General features: G+C 43.6%; 1 protein-coding gene across 6 annotated transcripts in view; it reads left to right on the top strand.

Moving 5' to 3' along the window:
• LOC100121361 (ABC transporter G family member 23) overlaps positions 1-12,775 on the top strand; it is a 47,553-nt gene that overhangs the window by 14,545 nt on the left and 20,233 nt on the right. Inside the window, exon 1 of one of the 6 annotated variants that reach the window (XM_001604923.6) lies at positions 7,325-7,686. The exons of 2 other annotated variants lie outside the window; for them this stretch is intronic. The gene's annotated coding sequence lies outside the window, so the exon portion shown is untranslated. Of the gene's footprint in view, positions 1-7,324; positions 7,687-12,171; positions 12,303-12,775 lie in introns of those variants that run through there. 3 more of the 6 variants (XM_032598977.1, XM_032598978.1, XM_031929535.2) reach the window with 3 other exon arrangements.

Here is a 12,775-nt window from a genome sequence, read left to right as displayed (position 1 = left end):
GGTAAAGATTTTATATTCCAGCTAATTCAGCAGAGCCATGTCGAAGTCGTAAAATTTGCAATTTTGCAAGCAAACATTGCGACAGGCGTACGAGCGGGATACAATGCTATACTTCGACACCTGTAACAGGCTTTACGCATCCAGACGTACAACTCGTTACGCTTACATATGCTTTTTTTTATTATTACACTACAGATATAGTACCTCAAACTTTACATAATCATCGCCAATTGAGTAATCGATCTTTCTCCTGTCACCGCATCAATCGGAAAAATGCATTCCCTCGGCAATTCAATTTGGAAAAATACCTCGTTTTTTCCTCGCCTCTCATCCTCACATCGACCGCAAGAAAATTTTTCAATCCCCGGCGAAAAAAGCCTGGCAACCAAAGAGAAGATGAAGCAACAAAACGATCACCGCGCACAAATAAACGAAAGATAAAAATACCCGCACTTCCTTCTCATCATCGCAGATCGTCGGTGTGAGTACAATCATATATCGTCAGGCGCGCGATTTTTTTATTTTCATCGACACGGAGGTGAAGAACATTTTCACGCGCGCTCGCGTCATTTTCCACAATGAAAACCCGACTCTGTAAAAAGTCGTCTCGACGGCGCTGGAATCGATTCTGCTTTGCACAAGGTAATTTCTTGTCGCGCTTCTTCGGGGAAAACATTTTTTCGATCGCGATGCCAATGGGGGGGGGGGGGGATTTGCGCGCGCACACGAGAGATTTTTTCGCGGACAGTTAAATTTATGAATAGACGATGCGCGATGTTGGATGTCTGATAATCGACGGTGACGCGATGCAGGCGCTTAACGCCTTATATTGACGCGCTTTGGTAGGATGACGCGCTGCGCTTTTCGTTTGAATACTATAGTTTTTTTTGCGGCTGAACAAATAAAGATTAAGTGGATTCCATTGGTCACCTGTGTGTTTATAGTTATACATGGACGTTATGACTGGGAAATCATGTTAGTGCGTATAAGGAAGTTTGACGTATAGTATAATACAATATAATACCTTACATTCAAACAAGCACAATCGAGGTCAAATCGATATGCGTGTACGAAACAATAATAGGAGAAACATTATATGAGCAGCCAAGAAAAGACGAAAAGTCGCTACTGTAAACTATCGCAATCATGATAATACTACAAAACTTAGAAAAATACGAGAAAGAAGTCAAATAGGTTGTCAACCGCAGAAGAATTAGGTACATACATCGCAGTTGTAGCATGTAATCCTCATTTGAGATTGGCTCGAAATATGGCGAGCCTCGAAATATGCCTGTTATACAAGCCCGAGTTTTATTAGATGAACGTCGACATCACTAGTATAGGTTGTTGCATTCGTGCAACTTTTCGATCGGTTTCGCGAATGAGGCAGGCGCTCGTCACCTTGCATATTACATGCCTACACGAGAAGAAAATTGACGAAGCTCAAGTTTTCCTGATAACGTAATAAGCATTGCTGCGACTCGAAATTCCAGGATGATTGATGAATATCAATCGAATGGAAAGTCGATGACTGATCGGTCGGCACGCGAAAAGCTCAAAGGAGTTGTAAAAGCTTGTGATCAGAGAATAATAATTATCAATTATGCACTGAGAGAAAAGAAACATTGCAGCAAACATATATGTTAACATGTTCGATTTGAGCCAATAATACGTATGTTAATAGTTAACGTAGCTATGTTATATGTCAAATAGCTGTATGTTAATAGTTAACATATGCGGCTGCCCTTTACGATTTTCCATAGACTTTATGAAGTAATCAGATAAAAATTATTAGAAAACACACTTGTATGAATTTTATTATTGCTGAGTAACTTTACAGTGATATAATGTCGAAATTCAAAATTTTGTCTTTCATCGGCCTTTTGGGTCTAAATACCAGATCTGATTGAAAATTAATGATTACGATATGATGTTTAACACACTACTGAATTTTTTCAATAACTTTTGAACTAATAGTGACAAACTAGTTGATATATACCTTTTGGGAAATGCCAGAGGCTGCTGAATCAGTTGGAATCACTCTCATTATTTTATTTCTAGAACTATCAGATCTGGTATTTAGACCCAAAAGGCCGATGAAATACAAAATTCTGAATTTTGACATTATATCATTCGAAAGGCACTTTGCATGCTTTCTTAGGTATATTCAGTTGATTTCGTTCCATTATTAATGATTTATTGATTATTTATGATAAATAAACCCTCAAGAATATTTTTTGTATGAAAGAGGATGACGGATTTTGAGGTTAGGCGGTACGAGAGAAACGCCATCTGCACGCAACACTAAGCACGGTAGCCATGAAATTCATATGTTAACTATTAACATACAGATATTTCCCGCAATATTTTGTATGTATACTATAGAAATCTATAGTATACATACAAACTGTTTTTGTTTCGTATAGAATATTTGTAAGATGTACACGAAAATATTAGCAATCATTGCTCCTAACGTGTGTACATGTTTACGGCAATTATATCTTTCTCTCAGTATGATTGTGGATAGGGAAATTGTTGCTTAGGAAAATTGCGGTATAAAAAGGAATAGTCTAATTAACGTCAGTCCGGGAAAACTCATTCAACCTTATACGAGATATTTGCATACTCTTCGCGCAAGAATCCGAGTTTTTTTAACGTTGTTCAATACGTGTTTGCTCCAAGAAGCCAACGTAGCTTTATTACGCGCATGTATATATATATATATATATATATATATATATATATATATATATATATATATATATATATATATATATATATATATATACACACACACACACACATATATATATCGATGGATCGCGGATGCTGTTTTCACATTTGCATGAGTCGACAGAAAACGAGCAGGATCCAGTTTTTTTTTAGATCGAGCGCAGAAAAGTTATATACCGGCGCCTTTCTAGGATCTTTTTCGAGTAACAAACGTCGCTACAAAATCTTTTACGACGTAAATAAGCATGGTATCGATGGATCAGAGCTGTGAACACGAACGAATATGTTTTTATTTGAAACAAATGACTTTGTCATGATTATCATGCATGAATGAAAGGCAGACGCCTCTCCGGGCGAAACCCTTTCGGAAAATCGAAGAGTCATCGAAGACAATGAAATCGAGGTCATAAACGCATCCCGTTTTTCCTTGTGTAACGACTAATCAAGACTATTAAGATCGAAAAAAGCACAAGAAAGCGCCGAGAGAAAGAGAAAAATCCAGTCGCGCCGAGCACGTGATTCAGCAGAAATTATATACGCTTTACTGTGGTCATCAGGGAATCCCCGACGTATGTACATGCGGACGCAATGCATGTGAAAGACGAAATCTCTTCCATCCTTTGGAAACAAAATAAATAATCATACATTTATACCTATAGTTGCAGAGGCTGAGCAAGTATCCACGTCGATCCCCAAAAATATCGTATCGATTTCGTTGAGAACAATATCATTTCTCCCAATTATATAATCCACGCAAATAATACTGAAAGTTTAATTATTAATTATTTTATTTAAGTCATGCACTAATTCTCTGAAAATTTCGAATAAGTTCAAATAAATAAGAGCACAATATGAAAATGAACTAACGACTAACCCGCATACAACGAGTTGCTATGTTCACCCGATGGAAATCAATGAATAAACCCCTCAAACCAACTTAATATCCTGGTAGAAGATTAACCATCAAATGGAGGCATTTTTCCCTAAATGAATATCTGAATTTCTTATAAATGGTCTAACTCTATGGTAATTAGTTAAAGCATCTATACATTATAACATGTTTACGGGGAAAAGTTTTTATATGTTATATCCAATGGTAGAAAAAAACCATGGCATGTCGTTTTTAATTACGAATTTGGCAAACGGTTCGCCAACTGATGCTGAGTGTTTCTACCAGGGATACCCACACTTATATCCCAATATCTCTCTGTTGCTTTTTTCAAATAAAAATAATTAAACAGTTACGAAACTAACAGGATATTAAAAATTATTAAACATAAGTAGCAAAATATGTAAAACACGTGTATGAAAATTTGAAAAATATTCCAGCTATATAACTTTCTCACAATATTATAGATCAAACTTATATTAGCACTTGCTTTTACGTACTTAAGTTGTTAAAAGGTACTTCAATATTTACAAGTGATTACCAAAGTCCCCGGTTGGCGAGGGTGACTGACAAACGGAGAACCGATAGTGCATGGGAGCGATAATTCAATAATTGAGTTCCCAGAACGAAAATTTGATAATTGTTGTAATATGAACTATCCATATTATATTTAATAGTACTGCGTGGTTTAAATCCACATTTAGGTCACGCCTATACTCATGTCGTAAGTAAACCTTTCTAGCACCATGCATATTGCGCTCGCTACTAACCTCACGGTGCTCGAAAGAACTGCTAATATTAAGACTCGTATTTTAAACTGGTCAAATATAAATTATAAATAAATAAATCATAGAGAATTAACGATGGTATATTTTATACTTACTGCTAATTTTTTTTTTTAATCTACGGCCATCAGGATCTAATACTTGTGAAACCTCGTATAGAGTTGTCTTCAATGAAATGCTGCTGATGAACTTATTTAGGTATTCGAAAGTTGTTATGACTTATTGGTCAAATGGAAATATTTTGTTGCCGAGATTTCAAGATACAAATAAAATATTTTGACGGGCAGTTGGGATTGACGTGGTTATTCGCCTATTGTTATTTAATCGACAAAGTATTTCGCAACAAAAATATCGGCATATCGAATGATTTTGTTAGATTTTATAATATATATTCGCACACGAATATACGCGAGTATCCCGACTAGTGAACGTGGATATGTATCCGTCATTGGCGAGGCAGCGCGCGTTCTAATAACGTTTTGTAATGCGCGTCGGGCGGGAAAATGAAGAAACTGCACGGCGATATTGCGCTCGGATTTTTCGTGCGCGCGCATTTTCACGGTACTCGTATACGTATAAGTAGTCGAGCCGAGCCGATGCTAATTCGATTGTTTCGACAACCCCCTTGGTGCATACGTAAATGGCTATACCTTTTGCTATCGTGTAGCCATAATTTTCTCTGGGATTTATGGGATGTGTGTACGCACGGGTTATGATGGATTGTTAACTGTGCCTCACGTCGTCGGCTGAGTCAGGCGAATAATTTTACGACGTTCGGAGCGACGAGTCGTTGGCGTATTATACTTAGGATTATTGCGTCTCTTTTTCAGTTTTAAATAATATTTGTCGTTTCATCCAAAGATGATGTATGTACGTCCTATAACGTAACGCGCGGAGCTCGCTCGAAGGTCGCCGACGTTAACGTAAACGTTTTTGCGAGGGCTTTTTTCATCGCTCGCTACTCCTCTGAAAGAAACACTCGTCGGATCGCACAACACTTTGAAAATACATTGGATGTATATCGAAACGCTATGGAATACATTGAAATGCTAACGAGCCGTGCTATATATATATATATATATATATATGTGTGTGTGTGTGTGCGTGTGTGTGTGTGTGTGTGTAGCGCTCGTTTATTCGCACGAAATTATTCTCGACACTTTGCGCGTAGCCACACGTAAACGCCAGAAAGTTTCGCTATGGGCAGTGGAAGCCGGTTGGCTCGCTCGCTTGCCCGCTCGGCGTAGCCCACTTTCGCGACCTTGTGAGCAGAGCAGCACATAAACAAAATTTCTGATTTTGTCAACTCGAATTTTTGCTTATTCATCGCTCTCGTACGTACTGTACGCCAGCTTATTGCTTTTATACGATCACGTTTACACGACTGCGATTGATTTTGCTTCAACATTCGTACAATCTTTTGGGTTCTTCAAACGATGGCGTGAACAGCGTTGTCGAAAATTCAGATTTATATCGCTCGGTTGTAGCCATCAGCACCTGCGATTCTGCGTAACTCACGTTGGGGTGACGATTGCGCTTGTCCGACAGCGGCGCACACGACGAGAAAACGAGGCTAAAGCCGAGAAGGCCGCTGACTACGACGACAGCGCAGCTCTGATCGTTCGCGTCATATACGCGCGTTCCCGGGACGATCAGCTACGCCGGACACGTTTGCGCATAATTCTCTCGACGTGTGTATGTATACTTCTTCTTCTTCGTCGCCGTCTTCTTTTGATGCTTCTTTTTTCTCTGTCTTTGAGTATGAGCGCACCGAAACAAAAAAAAAACACACACACACATACATCGTCGATTCAGCGTCACGTATCGACGCAACCTGGCCAAAAAAGTGGTCGGAGGAAGATTCCGGGCAGAAAAGCTGCGCGAGGATTTTGAGTTTTATTTTTGGACGGCTGCACGATGTGCGAAGTGCTGTGCTGAATTCTTTGAGGACTCGGCTTGGGCTTTTCCCGATGCTCCCCGTGCTCCAATGTCTTGAGAACGTAATTTTCGTGATCTTTGATCTTTGTTTCCTCTGAATGTGACAAATTCGAATCAGCGTGTAATAGCCGCAACGGCCAGCGCCAATACGTGATTCATTGATTATACATCTGGCAGTGAAGAGTCTCGTTTTCAGAAAACGGCATTCTCCGAGACTCCCGCACTATTCGGACCATAGGAATGATACCACTTCGCGACGAATGTCCACGATACCGCAAAGGTGTGGACGGTAATAAAAAAAAAGGGATATCCAGCCACGACGGTTTCCCGTTTCAACGGCTGCACAACGCGACTCAATGGCGCGACACTCGAATCCGAATCGATTGTTTTCTATGCATACCCTCACTCCGTCGCGGTTATAACTTTAGAAAAGTCTTACACCTCGCACCTCACCGCGATTATAAATTTTAATGGCCAGTGGAAAATGCGCAGGTAGGGCGGACTGAGTGACTCAAATTTAATTTCTTATAACTGTGACTCAAACCAACGCGAAATCGATTACGCTCGCTTGACGAAAATACTTATTTTGGAATAGTGGGAAGTAATTTACGTATTCAACTTACGCGCGTATTTTGGAATAGTGGGAAGTAATTCACGTATTCAACTTACGCGCGTACCCGGATAATCAATCACGATCACGACCTTTCTCGCGGCGAGAAAGACGCATTTTTACGCAATCGAAAGCTCCTTATCACTCGATTCGGCTCATCTCCCGCTCGCGATACAATATACGGCCTGAAGCACCGATACAAGCCGCAGAAAGACAGCGACAGAAAAGCAGCAAGAGCAGTAAAGGAGCAAGTGGGGGTAGCGATCCGATCGCAAGATGAAGAAAGGGGCAATAAGCCGCGCGCGTTGCAGAGAAAGGAGGCTCGCGAGTATTACGGCGAGAAGGAGGGGTGGGGGGACGTCAGTCCGTGGAATCGGCTAAGCCCGCGAGTCAGTCGCGCGGCAGGACTCGGACGCATCGCTCGTGTGGTCAGTTGTCGTTGGCACGTCGGAGAGTAGACTCACATCAGGTCTCTCTCGCTCCGCGGCCGATCGCGTTTCAATTGCCGATCGTTAAGCTCTTCGTACATACATCTAGTTGTGATCGGCGCAGTGTTGATTGTTGTGAGAAGATCATACGTATCTGCATCCGGAGATACTGAGTTGTGTGAACGACGGAGCTGATGAGGAGCTCGGTCCTGGAGCAGACGAGATCGGCAAGAGCAGCGGAACAAAGGAGAAAGAGTTTCAGCTGCGACTGAGCGAGAAAGAGAGACGCGTCCATCGCCACAGGTACCATCGTTTTTGCCAGACCGGTTTACACTATACTGCCGATCCTGGCTTTTTTCGGAGATCGCTTGCTTATTGGCTGCATTCTAAGTACGCTATACCGTCATGCGCACACACACACTGACGCGGAGAGACGGACGGGAGGGAGACGCACAAGCACTCGCCGCGATCACGTAATATGGTTTTCTAATAGGCTCGACTCGCTCTCTCTCTCTCTCTCTCTCTCTCTCTCTCTCTCTCTCTCTCTCTCTCTCTCGTATGGAGCGCTGAAATTACGCACCTGAATTTATTTAATAAGATGGAGTAACAGCTTTTTACATAAATCCACGCAGCTCCGCCGGGACGTCGCTCGCACACGGGAAGCTTTATAATACACTCGCGAGATGCGTTATGATTTTATGGGACGACTCGCGGGGAGAATCCCTAATGCGGCCGGACAATAAAGCGCGACGCACAGTGGCTAGGAGAGTTCGCGTCGAGGACGCCTGCAGTCTTCGTTTTTATGGCCGATCGGAAATTCGGCGGATTATGTCGGGCTCGTTATCCGACCGGACTTACTTGCGCGGAGAGGCATTTCACAAGTATTGAAATTCATTCGGAGGATCCTGCGTACAGCGACTTTCTCTTTCTCGTAAATAATTGCTAATTTTACTGCTGGAGCTAGCGACTCGCCAGAATTTATGAAGATACGCGGCTTTTCTGCCCACCGCGAGCACTTGTAAGCACATCGCCGCGATTTCTGGCAGCGACGAGTATAACAACGCTCGAGATCGGTTATTCAATTTCGTTGAGCCGTTGAATAATCGGCGCTTTCCACACATGACACCTTCTCGCGACTGAAAAATCTGCAGCTCGCGTGAGAAGTTTTCACGCTCGTGTGAATAGTTGCTCGATGAATCAGAATAAGCGACTCGTCCTTCCCTCGCTCGGCGCGTTGCCCAATAATTATAATACAGCCTATGTATACGCAAACGAGAGGCGAGAGCTGGTCTTTCGATGTTTGCCGTGGCGAGGTGTTACTTCCTCTTCGTTTCGACTCAGAGTTTACATAGGCGCGAAGGAGCGGACTTTTACGCGGGTTATTCGTTCCAGCAAACTTTTGAGGTACTTGAATGTACGACGATCTATAATGATAGGAGAGCCCCGACGAGTGCAGCAATCAATTGATATAATCGCGCAAACTACGATCGTAATGGTGGTTAAATAAGACTGTAGTTTGCACAACAAGACAAACAGTCGCGCAGCGAGAGCGATCGATATACAGCCCAACGAGAGTCCACTAGCCCACGTACATTATAGGGCACATACGCCTCGCCGATCGATGTAGGAGACCGTACGAGGCCCATGAAATATTCCGCAGCCTATACCGATGTGTACTCGGAAGAAAAAGAAAAGAAATTAGCGACGACGAGCGCTCGGATACATCGAGAACAATTAGCGTCGCCGCGCGCAAGCATTGATTGTTTGAGAAATCAATTGGCGTGCGCCTCTCATCGGCGACGATAAATAATTAACAGCGAGAATTGCGCGCGTGTGCGGGCAGGTCGATACGCAGCGCTGAATGATGGCTTCATCGCCTGCTATGTACTAAATGCTACCCCGTGTCATTAGCCCTAGTTTGCGGTCAACCCCAAGTTCAGGAACCTCCGATGCTCGACCGAGCTATTTTCGCGTACGGTGATGGGTCCGTCCGGTTATTGGATATGTAGAGGAAAGTTTCCCCGCGGGGAAGGAAGTGGATACGCGCGCTTTATTGACGAATATAAGAGGCGCGAGCGCGCATTTCCGCAGAAGGAAATTGAACGCGTGTACGCGCTATTGCAAAATAATGACTCTTATCGCGAGCGAGACTCTCGTTAAAACTGATTAGCGCCGCACGATGTTTGCAAGACGCGGCTATTATAAAAGCCGGAGAAGGGAAAGTGTGCACGCTCGTAAAAAGCCCGAAAATGTCGAAACTCGAAAAACTATATATGCCGATATCCTGCTTATCTCCTCGGCTGAGCAGCGAGTCGCGCGTGTGCGTGGAGTCTTCTTTCCGCCGATATTTTTTCTTACACTCTTTTTTCTCTCTCTAATCGATCGCTAAACGTTGTTATATGTATATGGTTACGTGAAAATTCATAAGGTCGCATTAGGAGTGATAATGACCGCGTTTTTCGATGAAAAATTCCTCATAGAGAAATATGAATTCCGCCACGTGTACGAAAGAAAAACGCTCGAGCATCGCGGAGCCAGTATGCGAGTATACGTAATTATACGACCTCGAGAAACCTTGTTTCTTCGGCTCATCCATACGAATTAGCTGTGTGTATGCGATTCGTAAAAAAATGTCTCCCCGACCGTGCGTAAGTAACGTCTGGCGCGCAGTTTCATGCACTTCCAGTTTCCAGTTTTTCGCCTCCCGAGCGCGAGCTTTTCTTATAATTAACCGAGCGCGCATCGACTGTTACTGCGTCACACGCACACACATCGGTCCTCGGTTTCCCCTTATATCTCACACGGCGTCGCACGAAATCGAAGACAAGAAGATAACCTTGTCCCCCTAAGTGTTTCTCATTGTCTCGCGCGTGTACACCACTATACATAGCACATCTCGAGATACCGATCTCCCATAGTGTGCCATAGGGAGCGAAGCTCGAAGCGCGCAGTAATGTTTTCGCGAAACAACGCGAAAAGAGGCTCGACTCGATATGGCGTGCATTATACGTACCGATACTTTCACTCTCTCGCGCGAGCGCGAGAACGGCTGCGCGCGTGTGTGTGTGCACAGGCTTTTCCGCGTGCGTCGTCGTGTCCGAAGGCGAAATCATAATCGGCATCGCTAAACTCGGAGATTCCGCGTTTTCCTTACAATGCGCTGCGGGAAAATTCGGGCCATTGTCTCGCTAGCGCGATGTGTTATTACGGCTGGAGGTGAAATGAGCGCGATTACAGCTAATTACTATCGTCGTATCCCGGCTTTGGTCCAGCGCAATACACGCCGTATTTTTAACGAGCGAGAGCCCCCGTTGTGATTTTTGGTTTCTGCGCGGATAGCGAAAAAGAAAGCGACTCGAGTCGTCCGCGCGCGTCACGTAACGAGACTGCGTTATGCGCTTTCCGCGAGCGCGTCGAATTCTGTATCGGCCATCCGAACGGGAACGGTGATACGATTGCGTTCAGCTCGACTCCGAAAATCGGCGATCATAATATTACGCCGGTATTGCATGGGCTCGCCATTATATAACCGAAAATCACGGGAGCCGGCATTTCGTCAATCGCCGGCAAAACAGCGTCGAAAATTCGATCCGCCTCTATAACTACGCGATCGATCGACGGTTTGTCCTCGACGGTGAGAAAGAGAGGAGAGAGAGAGAGAGAGAGAGAGAGAGAGAGAGAGAGAGAGAGAGAGAGAGAGAGAAATGGGAGCCACGTGTGTGTGGGGGACGTTGACGCGAGAGAGCGAGTGCAGCGCGCGCCGGAGAAGTGTATACTTTCTATAGGTACGCGCGGCTCACAAAGGAAAATGCAAGTTAGTGCAGTGAACTACTGCCGCGCTACATGTATGCCTGCATGTGTGTGGGTCGTTACTTTTGCTTTACCGCGCGCTGCGACTATTCTCTTCGAGCGAATCTCGGAGGAGTCGGTGATACTAGTGCATATCCTCGACGGGATTTACACGGCGTTTCAAATCCGTGCCTATCCGGAAGCATTTGCATGCGATATATTACGCGAACGCGCGCGCGGAGAGAATGTTCAATACGAACGATATGAAATGTATGAATGATTGTACGAGCGATCGAAAAGCCCCGCTTGAAAATTTCCAGGGTCGCGCCTGCGACTATTCCCTTTGTTGTCTCGGCCGCTGCCGGATCTTCTGCTTCCCGAAAAGAAGACGAACGCGCTCTCTCGCCTTACCGACCTTCGCTCGTGGCTAGCGATGAATTTTAATAACACCGCTTTTTGCCTCAAAACACGGGAGGGAATTTTTTCGCGACAGTATGATACATAGTGCTCTGTTGAATCAGCGGCTGTAGAGCCGGAAAAATTCGGAGTATCGCTGCGCTTGAAATCGAACGGTGACGCGCGCGTGTGAGACCATTAAATTCACACTCTGCACTTCCATTTGAGCTAAATTTATACTTTTACGTGTTATGCCTCGCTTCGAAAGTTGTAAACCTATCAACCATCGCTTAATATATTCACTCGGAAAAACGCCATCGTATAGCCTACTATCGCAGTTATATATAGCGCAAGTCATCGGGCGTAATTCGAAAAGAAAAAGCGTGCTGCACACGCGCAATCGGCTCGGATCGATCGGTCAACCTTGCGCCCTTGAATCTCCCACCCACACAGCCGCACTCGCGAGCGAGAAGCCCCATCTAGGCAAAATAAGACAAACCGCTATATAGCGCCTCGTATCAACAAAGCTATATCTGTATATGCGTGCGCCGAAGCTACTCGGATGCTATAGTCGCGGACTAGAAAGCGCATCAGCGACTTCGCAGTCGCTCCTCGTGCGTCAGCACGACGCGGTGCGCTGTGTTAGTTTTCGCGCGAGTTTCGAGATGAGCCGAAGTGAGAGAAAATATAATTGAACGATCAGCGAGATGGACGTGGAGGAGATAAAGGAGGAGGTATAATGATGTGGTATAGTACATACACTGAGAGAAATTTATAGTAAATTTTACTATACTGGATAGGAAATTTTAATAAAGTTTAAGTTTGGTAATCCACTCACAGACTGACAGTCTAGTAATTTTTACTAAACTGTATAGTACATTTTATAAAACTATAAATTTTACTATACTGAGTAGTAATTTTTACCCTGACTAAATTAAATATAAAAATGCACATAGTGGAAAAATTATTTTCAATTATTATATGACTCTAAATTTTTATGGTTATGGAGGGTTACTTTCTAACGCACTTCATTCAGAGAACATTATCGATTCACTCGCCGCAGTTGATTTTTAGAGACATTAAACTAACCTAGATACATTTCCTACAACTAAACGCTTAATTATTATACATATTCGCAATTCGCAGTACATATGCTTATACGCTCGCAATTGTTACAACAGGGTTGCTAAATGGACTTATATACTAA

The sequence above is a fragment of the Nasonia vitripennis genome, chromosome 4 (assembly GCF_009193385.2).
Source record: "Nasonia vitripennis strain AsymCx chromosome 4, Nvit_psr_1.1, whole genome shotgun sequence".
NCBI classification, from domain to species: Eukaryota; Metazoa; Arthropoda; class Insecta; order Hymenoptera; family Pteromalidae; genus Nasonia; species Nasonia vitripennis.
Note: the sequence above shows the minus strand (reverse complement) of the source record. Positions and strands in the feature narration are given on the sequence as shown.